Source organism: Lutra lutra, chromosome 9 (genome assembly GCF_902655055.1).
Source record: "Lutra lutra chromosome 9, mLutLut1.2, whole genome shotgun sequence".
NCBI classification, from domain to species: Eukaryota; Metazoa; Chordata; class Mammalia; order Carnivora; family Mustelidae; genus Lutra; species Lutra lutra.
In genome coordinates, this window is record NC_062286.1 from 73,722,000 (window position 1) to 73,737,729 (window position 15,730).

Genomic DNA, 15,730 nt, shown 5'->3' on the forward strand with positions numbered 1-15,730 from the left:
GGGAAGGAACTACCAACACTCAAATATTTTCACTAGCCTAGTTATAGGTCATGTCTTATTTTTAACAAATAATTGTTAGCTCTTTAATAGGTAAGATAGGTACATGGAATAACATTTGAAAAGTGCAAAAGGATATGTACTGAAAAGTAAGTCTTCCCACCCACCTACTCACTCCTGCCCTAGTTCTCTACCTGAAAGTAACCATGATCCTTAGGATATATTCCATGAAAGCATAAGTATTAAGTGTATCCATTGAAATGTCAATGTCCCACTCTGAACGTTGCATTTCTAATGATAGGTCTTTAGGAATGTTTCCTATCTGTAAGGGCTGCTCTCAATTCTTTATTTTTGGTTTTTTTTTTTTTGGTTTTTTTTTTTTTTTTTTTTTTTTGAGATTTGTGTGTGTGGCTGTATAGTGTTCTATGGATGGATGTACCATTACGTATTTAACCAGTCCCTTTTGATAGACATTCAGGTTGTTTTCAGCATTACACTATTAGAAACCAGGCCTTTCTGGGGAGCCTGGGTGGCTCAGTTGGTTAAGCCTCTGCCTTTGGCTCAGGTCAGGGTCCTGGGATCAAGCCCAGCATCAGGCTCTCTGCTCAGCAGGGAGCCTGCTTCCCCCATCTCTCTGCCTACTTGTGATCTCTCTCTCTCTCTCTCTCTATCAAATTAATTAATTAATTAATTAAAAAGAGAAACAATGCCTTTTTGCATGTAACAATTTATGTACGTAGACATGTCTATAAGATTAATTTCTAGAGATGAAGCTATTTGGTCGAATTTAAGCTACCTTTTCCAGAAGTTGTGCCAATTTACACTTGTTCGAACAGTTGCTTGCTTCTTAGTATCTTCACCTACACACTGTGTTACAAACTTTTGGATCTTTGCCAATCTGTCAGTTTCAACTTGCATTTCTCTTATTATAGGGGTGATTGAACAACTCTTCATATGTTCACAAATCATCTGTATTTCTTTTTTTGATAAAACACCTAATAATATCCTTGGCCAATTTTTCTATCAGGTTGTTGATGTTTTTTCTTATTAAGAACTTTTTTTTATATTAAGGAAATAAACCCTGTGGAATATGTGTTATTAATATTTTTTTCCTCGATTTGTTTCTTGTCTTTATTATTTCTTGGCAAGCAGAATTTTCTTATTTTTATTCATTAAAATTTATCAATCTTTTCTCCTAGGGCCTCTGAGACTTGTAAAACTTGAAAACCTTTTCCCACATTGATGTTGTATAGGAATTCTTGCATACAGTCTTGCATGACTTCCTTATTTATATTTAAATCTTTTCTCCATCTGGAATATGTTAGATAATTAGATAGGAGAGGAAAGGTAGTGATCCAAATTGCTTTTAATGTTCTAATGACCATCAAGTGGCTCAAAAACCATGTTGAATTTCCTTTTTTTCAGATAATGCTTTATAAGCACACTAAGAACCCTAAAATTGGTGTCACCTTCATCCTCGGGTTCCTTCTAAAACCAGTCCCAAGCAGTACATGGAAAGCAGCATCATTATCCTTTAAGAAATAACCTAGTATAAGTAGAATGTGTTTCAATGAGAAGGAAGGTGACTGGGCAGACAAGTTTTAGGACCCCTAAAGCTTATGAATTTGTGGGGTGGGGAGGAGGTAGAAGGAGTGTTCTTTAAGAAAAATAATATAAAATTAAAAATACAAAATTAGATATAAACCTGAATATTTATTTAGAGTGTAAAGAGAAGTTACATAACAAATTTAAAAATGGAAAAGTAAAGGCATTCTGAAAATATTAGAAAATACAGAAAAATAACATAATAAGGTAATCTAATAATATTTTTATTAACTTCCTGATATCTTCCATAGTATTTTGGCTGCATGTTCTTTGATTACCTCTTCATATGGCTATGATATTATAATATTATTTTTCATAGTGAAACTAGAAAATAATTCAGTTTTCCTCTAGTATGGTTGATCAAAAATTTTTTTTTATTAATGATGGTTTAGAAATTTTCCTTCAGATTAGATGTGATATTGGTATTATCATATAACTTTGTAGGAATGTTGTCAAATTTGAGGAAATCTCTATCAAATTTCTTTCATATATAAACCATAAGATCTCAGGCCATTTCAAAGTTTTTTATTCAATGACTAACCTTAAATTGTCTTTGAATTGATGATATCCACTCACCAGTTTGTCATCAATGCCCTCATTGTAAAGTTCACATGTGTTTTATATAATTATTTGTTATCCAGTATTTTCTGCCGAATCATAAAGCAATGTTAATTTTTTTCCAGTATGTTCATATGATTTTATCATTTTCACTAGTTGGACTGTCAGACAATACAGGAGTTTATTCATTACTACTATTCAAAATGCCTCTCTTCCATTTAGTGAATTAACTGCAAATTTGGGGGGATCAAATGCACTTTTTATTGCTTGTTTGCATTGCTTTCATTTCAATTTTATTTAATTCAGCATTGCTTTTATTCCACTAATTTTTATATGAAATTTTCTTGATCAAAGAAGAAAACCAGGGCACCTGGGTGGCTCAGTCACTTAAGCATCTACCTTTGGCTCAGGTCATGATCCTGGGATCCTGGGATCAAACCCCATTCTGGGCTCTTTGCTCAGCAGGGAGCAGCTTCTCCCTCTCCCTCTGCTCTTCCCCCTGCTTGTGCTCTCTTCTGTCTGTCAAATAAACAAGATTAAAAAAGAAAAAAAGGAAAACCAATAAGTTACAGCTAAAACTGTACTCTGAGGAAAATATATAACCTGAGTCCCAAAAAATACATTTCTTTGTAATGAATTTTTTTTAAGAAGGTACTAAAAGAATGAGGAAACCAAAAGAAAGTATTATAGGAGATAATAAAGACAAGGTTGGGATTTTTGAAATGTATAAAATGTTGTGGAACTCTTATTAAATCCTCAAAGTTTAATATTTGAAAAGGACCAATAAAAGGGGTAAATCTCTCTCAAACCTAATAAAGGGGTAAATATAGAAAAGAAAACCACAAGACTGGGAATAAGAAAGAAGATATTATGAGAAAATATGATGAGTGAACATTAAATTGAACTCTACAGCTATGATTTGAGACTATAGAGGATATAAATGTATTCTTATTAAAACATGACATTACATTAAAATTGAAGTTTCACCTATGTTGCAAGGTACATCAGACTCTGCATCACTATATTCTAAAGGAAGGACTAAAGTACATGCAAAATTTATAAAGGCAAATTTATAAAGGCAATTTATAAATGCAGGATTTATAAAGGCAAAAATTTATTACATAATTTTAAAATTTCTCACCCATCTTGAAGTCACAAAAGGGTCAAGAGTTGGGAATTAAAGAGAAATTTGTCAGGAGGCTTTCTTTGGAAATAGCTGAGCTGTGGTTCCTACTGTCCTTCTCCACCAAGCACAGGGGAATGTTACCAGCTGACCTCAAGTCTAATCCTAGAGATTTCAATTGGACAGCACAGAAAGGCTGATTTGTATCATTGGGAGGGAGAGGGGATGGTGGAGAAGAAAACAGTTATCAGGGGTCTTAGTCCCATCTAAGAAATCTCCTGAGCAAGAGAATAGCCATTCCAGCTGCAGAATGTAGGCAGGTATATTGGGACTGATCTGCCCTGCGGTGTTTGTTGGGACAGAGGACAAAACTTTCTTCCCTTAGACCAGACATAAGCCTTGAGGGAGAGAGAATCAGCTCTTTTGATTCTTGCCAAGAGCACAGTGTGAGAGGGCTATGACAATCCAACAGAGAGAGTTTATACAGTTTATAATAGTAATGGGGAAAGTAGAGATTGAGGGCAGAGAGAGTACATAGAATTCATTGCCCACATCACTAGATTTCCTGTCAGAAGTACCCAGCTGGAAAATTCTGAAAAATTATACAAGTGGCCATGAGAGAAAAGAAAAAGAAAAGAAAGAAAGAAAGAAAGAAAGAAAAAAGAACAGGCCTAGAAAATGTGAAGCCAGTTTATAACAGTATCTGTCAAAAATGAACTTTCTACCCATCTTTTCTCTCCTTCCTCTGGGCACATTCCAGCTCTAAAGGAATTGGAAATAGCAACTAATAATTGAGTGGAGGTGAGTAAGAGAGAGAAAAGATTTCTCCCCAGTGATGACGGTGGTGGTAGTGTCCTTCTAATCTCTCTTATTCCCTATTTAAAAACAGACAGAGCAATAGATAGCAGAATGAAACACCCATGCACGGGTAACGTTTATACTGAAACTTATTGACAGGATATCTACACAAGTCCCAAAATACAAGCAGCTGAAGACAGACTGTCAGGAGCCACAGACCCGCATGGTATCCCAGAGCTTGCATAGGAGAAAGCAGAGGAAAGCAACACAGCATCAGATAGATATGCAAACGGAAGACCCCCAAATGGCTAAAAGGTATTTACTGCAAAAGATGGAAGGACAATGAGGGAGGAGCAGGTAAAACAGTGAGGGGTTTGGCCAAACCAAATAGCAGGTGAGCACCAGGAGCCCCTAGCAAAGCTGAAGCCCTCTGGCCCCTGTGCGCTGCCCAGCCCAACTTCCCAGGGCTCCCTTGCAGGATAGGGCCTCACACTGATGAAGAACCACGGGAACTACTCAGTTTGGTCATCTAAGCAAAAACAGAAACTGATGTGTAAGGTTAAGAAAACTAGATTAGCATCGAACCTTTCAATGGTTCGATATAACAGAGGTTATGGAAGTAAAATAATTAAGACACTCAAAAGAAGAAAATGTGAGCCAAGGATCTTATATCCAGAAACATTGACTTTCAAATATAAGGGGCACAGATCAAAGATGATCAAAATACAGTAATTCAGAGAATATTGTATCCATGAAGCTTTCCTGAGGAATCTACTAGAGAATGAACTTCAAACAATCAAAAGGACTAGAGAGACATTGACATAAGATTAATGTTGAACCTTAAATATGGAATATATAATTGTAGAGACAAAACTAAATGAGTATTAAAAGGAAGAGCGTCTGTCTAGTAGGTAATGTTTATATGCTCAGGCAATATAGATGCAATACAATTATTAAAAAGATGAGGGGAATTAGGGAGAGCATAATGCAAAAAATAACTCTAATTATTCTCAGTAAAGAGTATTGTTTTACTGAGACTATTGTATATGTGATATATAGAATTAAATAAATGAGTAATCATGAGACATCTGAGTCTCTCATCCCCCTTTTCCTTGAGAACCAAGATTATTGCAGAAGAAAGGACATACAATTATAATATAAAAGAAGCTAAATAAAAACCCATAGACCTGAATTTAAATTAGAAATATCATATAAACTCATGAGATAGTTTACCTTTGAAAATATAAATATAGATTTAGACACCTATACTACCTAGCTTTGTCCACTAAAAAAGCCTAGAAACAGTAACCAACCCAATAGCAATGGGCTAAACTAGTACCCAAAATGTCTTAAAATACTATTTCTCACTGAAAGAAATCTGTGTTTCTGAGAGAAATGGCCAATTCCAAGTCTGTCACAAGAAATGTACAAAAAAAGCCTAGAATGTCCTGTAATACTAAGCAAGGAATAGTCTGAATGTTTCAAAAGAACCCAGAAGCCAACTAGAAGAGGCTCATACTGACCAAAGATAGAAAAATTTGAGCTTCAAAAAGATAATAATTATAATTATTGAAACCTATCAAATATATTTCAATCCATGAATTCATAATATTTTAAAAAGCCAGACACAAAGGCCACACCTCATATGAAATACCTCATATTCATTTATATGAGATATCTAGGGGTGCCTGGGTGGCTCAGTAGGTTAAGCCTCTGCCTTCAGCTCAGGTCATGATCTCAGGGTCCTGGGATCGAGTCCCGCATTGGGCTCTCTGCTCAGCAGGAAGCCTGCTTCCCCCTCTCTCTCTCTCTGCCTGCCTCTCTGCCTACTTGTGATCTCTGTCTGTCAAATAAATACATAAAATCTTTAAAAAAAAAAAAAAGATTTCCTTAAAAAAAAAAAGAAAGAAGATTCTAGGATAGGTAAATCTGTAGAGACTGAGAGCAAATTAGTAGTTGCCAGGGGCTAGGAAAAGGGAGGAAAGGGGAGTGAGTAATTAATGAATAGGGGGTTTCTTTTGGGGGTAATAAAGATATTCTGAAACTAGATGGAGTGATGTTGCACAACATTGTAAATATACTAAATGTCACTAATGGTAAATTTTGTATTATGTATATCTCACCACAGCTTTTAAAAAACTGGAGAGCCTCCTGGGTGGCTCAGTTGGTTAAGGGTCCAACTCTTGATTTCAGCTTAGGACATGATCTCAGGATTGTGAGATGGAGCCCTGTGTCCGGCTCTGTGCTAGGCACGGAGCCTGCTTAAGTTTCTCTCTCTGCCTTGCCTTCTGTTCCTCACCTGTCCTCTCTCCCTCTCCCTTTAAAAAAAAAAAAAAAAAAAAAAAAACTGAGAAAAAACCCTAACTGATCATCTTCAGAAAACTATAGGGAAGTAATTCATTATCCTAAAAGCTAGTAAATAGAAGAAAAAGAATCAAGCTTTTATCCTGCCTTTCTTATATTACTCTTGCCACTAAATAACCCAAAACTAGATTAGAGAAAAGGAAGGAGAGGGGGAGGGAGGGAGGAAAGGAAAGAAGGAAGGACAGAATAAATGCAGGGAAGAAAGGAGAGAAGAGAGAGAATATTATCTCAGTTTGCAAATGATGTAACTGTGTTCCTAGAAAACTCAAGTAACAAAAACTGTAGAATTAATAAGAGAATTTGATAAGGTGACTGAACATATATACATACAACACACACAAACAAAAAAAGTTTTTCTCTATACTTTCAACAATGGGGGGAAATTTTCATTCATAACAATGGCAAAACTTACAAAATATCTGGGATAAAATTTTACAAAGTGCAAGACCTACAGAAGGGAAACTCGCAATAAAGAATACATGAAATGATAACTGAACATAGAGAAAAGTTGATCATGTTCCTAAAGGGGAAGACTTAATTCACAAAACCACATGCCTCCCGGAATTAATGCATAAAGTTAATACAATTCTAATTAGAATCCCAATAGAGAGGTTTGTTTTTGTTTGGAAACTCAATAAAATTATTGTAAAGAAGTCTATGGAAGAATAACTTCCAGGAATAGCTAAGAAAATTATTTTTTAAAGGATTAGTAAAAGGTTACATGCTGTACACAAAGGTGGTTTGACCTAATGGTTAAGAACCTGGGCTCCGGAGCCTTGGTTCCAGGCTCCACTACTTACTACTGGTGTGGGGCAGAGCGCGTTTCTTTACTTCTGCCACTTATTTCCATCATCAGTAAAATGAGGATATCAATAGTACTTGTCTCATAGAGTTTTGGTGAAGATTAAATCGAAATTTCTTAGAATAGGATATAGTAAACACTATAATTGTGCTCTGTTATCATATTGCCATTACGATAAAGTCAGTGTATCAAACGAGTATCATAAGGGCGCCTGGGCGGCTCAGTAGGTTAAGCCGCTGCCTTCGGCTCAGGTCATGATCTCAGGGTCCTGGGATCGAGTCCCGCATCCGGCTCTCTGCTCAGCAGGGAGCCTGCTTCCCTTCCTCTCTCTCTGCCTGCCTCTCTGTCTACTTGTGATCTCCTCTCTGTCAAATAAATAAATAAAATCTTTAAAAAAAAAAAAAGAGGGGCGCCTGGGTGGCTCAGTGGTTTAGGCCGCTGCCTTCGGCTCAGGTCATGATCTCAGGGTCCTGGGATCGAGTCCCGCATCGGGCTCTCTGCTCAGCAGGGAGCCTGCTTCCCTCTCTCTCTCTCTCTGCCTGCCTCTCCGTCTACTTGTGATCTGTCTCTGTCAAATAAATAAATAAAATCTTAAAAAAAAAAAAAAAAGAGTATCATAAAACCCAGGAAGTAGGCAAATAGATACTGGAACAGATTAGAGAATCGGAAATAGAGTCCAGCGCACATGGGAACTTAATGTACCACAAAGGTGGAATTTGAGCTTAGCAGAGAAAAATAATTTATTTACAGAAGTGGCACAATGGGCTAGCCATCTGGAAGAAATGCATGTCATATACAAAAATATATTCCAGATGGATTCCAGATTTAAATGTAATAACAAAAAAATAAAACTTCTAGAAAAATTTAGGAGAATAATCCACCTTGGTTTGAGAGAGGCATTCTTAAACAGGAGAGAAAACTCAAATACAATAGATGAAAAGGCAGACATATTAGACTACATCTGATTGATTTAACACTTTTGTATGGCAAAAAGCATAAATATAAATAAAATAAGACAAATTATAGTCTGGGGAAATATTTGCAACTTTTGTTTAACAAATTCATTTATTTAACAAATATTTGTTTGAGCACTTTTTATAGGATGGGTGTAACTAGAGGCAATGCTGAATAAAACATCCAGCAAATGCTCTAAGTCAGGGTTTGATTTATTATTTTGTCATTTTTCTGAGTACCTATATTCATTGTACTTATTATGTTCTATCGAGAGATGATAACCTATGACTGATAACATACAGAAAGTTCTTGAAAATGAGACTGAATATGGTGTTAAGAACGGTAAGAAAATATAGACAACTCAGAGAACTCCAAATAACCATAACAGTGAAATTATATCTATTGCTTTCAAAATAAGGAAACACTGTGTATTTTGTCGCAGTTCTGTGCTCAGTGATCTCATGCTGGTAGATTGAATTCAGCCATGATGAGAATATTTACACCAGGGAAATCAGCAAAAGCTATAAGTCAGGTTTTGATTTATTATTTTATTTGTCTAAACTTAGGAAAGTGTTGGAGAAAAATGTCAAAACTGCAGATGAAACCTAAAAGAGTGGTGTATCTGTGGTCACCACATTATGAATTCACAAAACATTAAGGCAATATCCTTCCAGCATTAGAAAACCATTATCTAGTTCAGCAGAGAAGTCACTAACCTCCTCAGCAAATGAGTGAGCTTCGGACACAAAGTGTGTTAAAGCTGAAAGAGATTTCAGTTTATAAGAGGATGAAAAACAGTTTAATAGTAGATCACATTTCAGACTGAATGGCAATACATTTATTGGGAAAAGAGAGAACTGGAACGGAACTCCCATTTGTCAAATCGTGGTTGAACTCCTCCTCGTTCCCCAGTAATTAACCAAAGCATTCTGTAAGATTCAGTTGGGTATACGGAACTTGTCATAGCTTACTGTGTATTTCATTATTTGTAAATTGTATGTCTTTAATATCAGTAACATTTATAATAAACTTACATGCATATGTGTGCACACTGTGTGTGTGTGTGTGTGTGTGTGTGTGTGTGTAGAACCAGTGAAGCCCTTTACCAGCACACCGTTGCTTCCACCTACATCCCTTTAACCAGAATTTATTCACATGGCCAAGGAAGGCTTGTTCTATTCTAGGCAAACTTGTGACCAGCTAAAAATTCTATTCCTATGGCAAAGGATAGGCTGGATTTAGGGAAAGAACTAGCAGTCTCTGACACAGCATTATCATTTTCATTTTATGTGGGAGGAAACTGAGACTCCGAGAGCTTAAGTTAACTTGCCTGAGGTCACTCATCTAGTAAGAAGATGAGCTGAGATTGGCACTCATGTTTGTTTAGCTTCAAAGGTTTTGTGTTTTTTTTTTCTCCACACCATTTTCTACCTCCAGAAATATACTGAGTTGGAGGCAATGGTGGAATTTGCAAGTGAAAGATCTTTCCCCATAGGTACGTACTTAATAAGATGACTAATGGAGGAAAGGGTTTCTATCACAGAGAAAGAAGTCACGGAGTGGCTGGGGTGAGGAATTCAGTGGGAAAAATGTGTACTCTCTGCAATTTCATTAGCATGTGGGGAGATTAAATCCTTCGGTTTATTCAGAAAGGTAGGGAACTATGTACTCTCTCCATTTTTCTCAGGCACAGTCCACATGCTTTTTTTTATACTTCAGAAATAAACATTGCCACAGACATATCAGGAGACATGGAAGGTGGCCAGGAAGAGGAGAGGGGGTGGTTGGATGGTGGGAATAATGCATCTTAGCAAATTCCCTTGCCTCAATTGGCAATAATGCCCTCACCTGAATGTAGTTAGCTCTGTGTATAAATCTTATATACTAGACTTTAAACCCCTTGAAGGCAGGGATTGTATCTTGTTAGATGACCTAATGTAATTTCTTCACATAGTCAATGAGTAAAAATACTGGTTGAGAGAACTATCACATAAGTGGAGTGGGATTAAATGTACTCAGTATTTGTTTATATAATTTGTGTCTTATTTTTCTTTGGCTGAGTATTCCCTGAAAGAAAGAGCCTTGTGTGTCTTTGGGACCAAGGTTATTCAATTATTTATCCAGCAGATACCCATTAAACTCTCGCCATATGTGAAAAATCATCAAGTGAAAATACTCACTCGATGGTTTTTCCATTCCAAGGAAGATCCATTCCTTGGACTAGGAACTCTGTGAGGATGGACTATTTGCCTTCCTTCCTCAGGAATGTCCCATAGAGGAGTGTGTATTCAAAATGCAAAGTTTGTTATAAAAATAGCTAGCATTCATTGGATGCTTGCTATGTGTTGGCACCAACTGTGTTCTCTGTATTATTGCACTTAATCAGCATAACAACCCTGCGAGGTGAAAACTATTCCTCCACTTTATAGACTAGGGACTTCATTAAGATAAGAAATAGTAAAAAGATCACACAGCTATGAAGGGTCAGAATCCCTGGGTCCCCAATTCTTTTTTTTTTTTTTTTTGAAATTTTTATTTATTTATTTGACAGGGAGAGAGAGTGCACACAGGCATGGGAGAGAGGGAGAAGCAGACTCCCTACTGAGCAGGGAGCCTGGCGTGGGGCTCTATTCCAGGACCCTGGGATCATGACCTGAGCTGAAGGCAGATGCCTAACCGACTGAGGCACCCAGGCACCCTCTGGGTCCCCAATTCTTTTTTTTTTCTTTAATTTTTTTAATTAACATATAGATGTATTATTCTTTCAGGGGTACAGGTCTGTGATTCATCAGCCATACATAATTCACAGCACTCACCATAGAACATACCCTCCTCAATGTCCATCAACCAACTACCCAACTTCCCCTCCCCTTCTCCAATCCAGTAACCCTCAGTTTGTTTCCCATGATTAAGAGTATCTTATGGTTTGTCTCCCTCTCTGGTTTCATCTTGTTTCATTTTTTTCCTCTCTTCCCCTATGATCCTCTGTCTTGTTTCTCAAATTCCTCATATCATTGAGATCGTATGATAATTGTCTTTCTCTGATTGACTTATTTTGTTTAGTATAATACCCTCTTGTTTTATCCACATCGTTGCAAATAGCAAGATTTCATGTTTTGATGACCGCATAATATTCCATTGTGTATATATACCACAATTTACCCATTCATCTGTTGATGGACATCTAGGCTCTTCCCATAGTTTGGTTATTGTGGACATTGCTGCTATAAACATTGGGGTGTACATGCCCCTTCGGATCACTACATTTGTATCTTTGAGGTGAATAGCTCTGGGTCCCCAGTTCTTATCCATTTATGTTATCCTGACTTGCCCTGGGCTACTGGCACTACCAATTCTCTGGGGAAGCAGCATTGAAAAATAATAAGCCATTGAACAGCCTATCCCTCCAGCTCTGCCATAGACCTTGGAGTCTTTCTGCAGTCCCTCCCCTTCTTAATCAGGACTGACAGACAAGGATGTAGACATCAATTTTTTAGACTAGATGCCTTGTAACAGAATTAATGGTGAGCACCATTTCTGACAGGTTCTAGGGTTTTGTTTTGTGGTATGGGTTATAGACTCTCTCACCTGTCCCTGGCTAACTAGAAAACTAAGAGTTGTTTTGTTTGCTGAACTTGTCACCCATGTGTTGAAAATGCCTTCAAAGAAACAGTGGTGTTTAATGGGACTGTTTAAAAATTCCTGCTTTGTTGGGTCCAGGATGGATGATGGAGCGGGTGTATTTACATTCCCTTCCCCCAAGCCCCACCTAAAACAAGAGTGAAGACACACAAAAGAGAATAAGAAGGAGGATCTGTTCACAGACCAGAGAATTTGATGACTTTCTGGAAAAGAGAAAGTGGATAAGAACTTATTTACAGGTAGAATACAGCAAAGGAAGCTGTAACCCCAAACGCACAGGGAGGATAAAGGCAGAGTTGGATAAGAAATAAGGAAGTAGGGGGTGCGGGGAAGAGAGGAAGGAAGGAAAGAGGGAAGGAAGAAAGAATAGAAATGTCAGAGGTGGAAGGTTGTTGTTAGAAAGTTAAGCTCCATCTGTGAGGCAAACTAAAATGCAGTATTATTTCCAGCATGTGACAATGTGTAAAAGAATGCAATCCCTTTGACCTTGATGCTTGAACGGTTTTCTTTGAACAGTCCTGCTCCTTCTATAAGGGTTTGACAACAATGCTTGGTATGAGGAGAACCTTATTTAAAGAGTCATGATATTAAAACATTGTCAAAAGGTTTGCAACTTTTAGAATCAGTCCACAGAGAAACCACAGAGGGTTGTACAGGTATAGAATAGAAGGTAGAGGTTATGAACCTGGACAAGGTGAGAATAATATGTAGTTGACAGAGTTCAGGAGGGAAGGAGAGGAAGATGAAACAGAAGTGCTAATACCCTCACTCATGGTAGAGAATCAAAAGATATTGTCTAAAGTTGATGTTATAAAAACTAGATGTGTAAGTATAGTGTATACAGGTGTAGAAATAATGAACAGAAAAGACAATAATAAAAATGTAACTAACAAAAGCTGGCAGTGGAAGGGAGGTAAAACTCTTATAAGTGAGCTGAATTCCCCATCTCTTATAGTAAGGAGTCAATTGATAAGATTTAAATTTGGTGAATCAAGAAATAAATGATAAGCATCTTATTTTGAATGATCATGACATATAACAGAAGAACTAAAAATAGAAATGGCTAGAAATGGGTATTATCTATTCTAGAGAACTACTTCCACATATGTATAGGAAGTAGAGACAATGGTGTTCGGTGCAGCTCTGTGTTGTAATATTAAAAAATTAGAAATATCTAAATGCTCACTACACATAAATAAATGATGGCCCGTCATATTATACAACAGTTTTTATTTATTTATTTATTTGGGAGAGAGAAAGAGCAGGCACACAGAGGGAGAGGGAGAAGCAGACTCCCCACTGAACAAGGAGCCCCATGTGGAACTCCATCCCAGGACCCTGAGATCATGACCTGAGCCAAAGGCAGACACTTAACTGACTGAGCCATGCAGGTGCCCTATACAACAGTTTCAAGGAGTGAAATACATACAGAATGCGCTGACATGGAAAGATATCCAAGACATGTTTTTTAATTTATTATTTTTTTTTTTAGAGAGGGAGTTTGGGGAGAGGCAGAGGGAGAGAGAGCATCTTAAGCAGGCTCCATGCCCAGCACAGAGCCCAACGTGGGGCTTGAGATCACAACCTTGTGATCATGACTTGAGCCAAAATCAAGAGTCAGATGCTTAACCAACGGAGCCACCCAGGTGCCCCTATCCAAGACATGTTATTAAGTCAAAAAAGCAAGTTGCTAGATTATAAATGTAGTATACCATTTCTGTAAAATAAAAACCAAAACAAGAATCCCTACAAAAATTTTCAAGATCTGGGAGGAAGCCCACCCATTAACAATGGTGGTTACCTCTAAGGAGGGGAATGTAATTGGGCTGATGGTCAAGAAGGACTCTAGCTTTGTCTGTATGATCTGCCGTTTTTGCAAGAAAGTGTTCATATATGATTTGTGTAGCCTGAAACTGATCATTTTTAAGTGGTAACCACTGTGGCAGATATAGAGATTTTTCATTTAATACTACCACTCTGTGATATAACAATTTCTTTTTTTTTACTATGTGCATGTATTACTTTAGAATAATAATTTTAAACAGTAACAACAAGAATCCATGCTTTTTGCCCCTTCAGTTACAGGAAACTTCATAGAACAACGTTGCTGCAGGCAGTTCTCAAAGCCCAAAGGTTGCCCTCCCACCAGCCCCATAAATGATTGTTATTTATGACCACTTCGTGACATAGATGTGTACAGCTATTTACCATTTCTGCTGGGAGGATGGATGTTCACATTCATATGAGACAAAAACAAATCAAGATTCAACGAGACGGGCTGCTGTGGGCTTGGGGATTAGAAGAGCAAAAATAAAAATAAAAAACAAACCCAGCAACATACTCTATCTAGTAAATCACTTCTCCTTTCTGTCTTGTTCTTAAGAAAGAATTTAACAACCTCATCTGGGTTGCAGACATTTTTATGTACTCACCACTGAGTTTTAAAAAGCATGAACAAAATGTTTGGCTGAACTGGCCTCTGGACTGAAAGCTCAATTGTAATCATGGCGGATCTTTTTGTCCGGGATTCAATATGGCAGTGTGTGTATGTCACTTTGTCCAACAATGGCTCTTCTCTATTTTCTTATCTTTTTGAGCAGACTTTCAGAAGGCTTCAAAATTTTACCAGACCCTGTAGGTTTCACTTCTTAAGACCAAGTGAGATCATTTGAACATTGGGGGATGAGAGAATACCTCTTTCAATTCTTATTCAAATTCTGACCTTCCAACAGCCTCCTTCCTTCAACATCCCACCATTTTGTTCTTTCTGAACCTCAAGGAGTGGGTTGAGTTTAACCTTCCTCTTCTGCTGCTTGTCTTTTAGGCATGATACACTTGGGAAGAACCTAGAATCTTACAAAGCAAGGATCACAGATACTGGTTCAGATGGTAATGTTGAGCACTTCGTTTTACCTATAAAGGAATTAGCCTTATTGAGTTCGTTCACAAACAATATTTTTTAATCCTCTCAATGTCCCTGTAAGGCTGGGTTTTAAAGAAAAAGCTGAAGTGAGAAAGGTTAGGAACTTTGCCCTAAGAGATACATCACAGCAAACTATTCTATTCCAGGCCCTCGACACAACTTTCCTGGTCCAGTTAGCTAACTGGAGGTCTTTATTAAAATGCCTCCTAGGCCTGTTTTTAGCTTTTAATAAAAACACCTTTGGGCAGTTTAGTAAACTTCCAGAGACTTTAATGGGGAGATCTGTTAATGAATCCCTTTGAAGTTGCCAGCTCCTTCCAGATATATTCACCGTGATACCATGAGTTGCTTTTTAACCTGCTGAAACAAAGCACCCTACCTTTGATGTTGGGCTCTGAATCCTAACCTACATTTCTACCTGGGGCAGTGCATTCAGGGTGGTGAACTGCCACTTGAAAAGAAGATCCACATGCATGGTCCCCCATTATCACCTTCTTTCTATTTAACTCACTTTTTTCTTTCTTTTCTTTTTCTTTCTTTCTTTTCTTTTTTTTTTTTTTTTTTTTGCCTAGCTGATGTTGGAAATGTCACTCCTTAGCTCCTGGGCTTTGAGATATGCGGAAGAGAACCATCAGGTCTCTCCACCCAGAACCAAGTAGGTAAAGTAAGAAGATTAAGGAGCCTGGGTGGCTCAATCAGTTGAGCATCTTCCTTTGGCTCAGGTCAGAATCCCAGAGTCCTGGGATTGAGCCCTGCATCAGGTTTCCTGCTTCTCCCTCTGCCTCTCCCCCTGCTTGTGCGCTCTCGCTCTCTCTCAAATAAATAAAATATAAACAAACAAACAAACAAAAAAGGTAGAGGACAGAAACATCACAAGATCTCTCCTATCTTGCCTTGTGTCAGCTGTGGCCCAGGCCCTGACATTACTCCACTCACCCTCATGTTGGAGGTACTTAAACCAAAC

The 15,730-nt window shown here is 37.6% G+C and overlaps 1 long non-coding RNA gene across 1 annotated transcript in view; it reads left to right on the forward strand.

Annotated features, from left to right (window-relative positions):
- The window catches only part of LOC125109971 (uncharacterized), a 104,333-nt gene that overhangs the window by 45,505 nt on the left and 43,098 nt on the right, over positions 1-15,730 (forward strand). Inside the window, exons 2-3 of the long non-coding RNA XR_007130397.1 lie at positions 9,639-9,696; positions 14,668-14,732. This is a non-coding gene — a long non-coding RNA (uncharacterized LOC125109971). The remainder of the gene's footprint in view (positions 1-9,638; positions 9,697-14,667; positions 14,733-15,730) is intronic.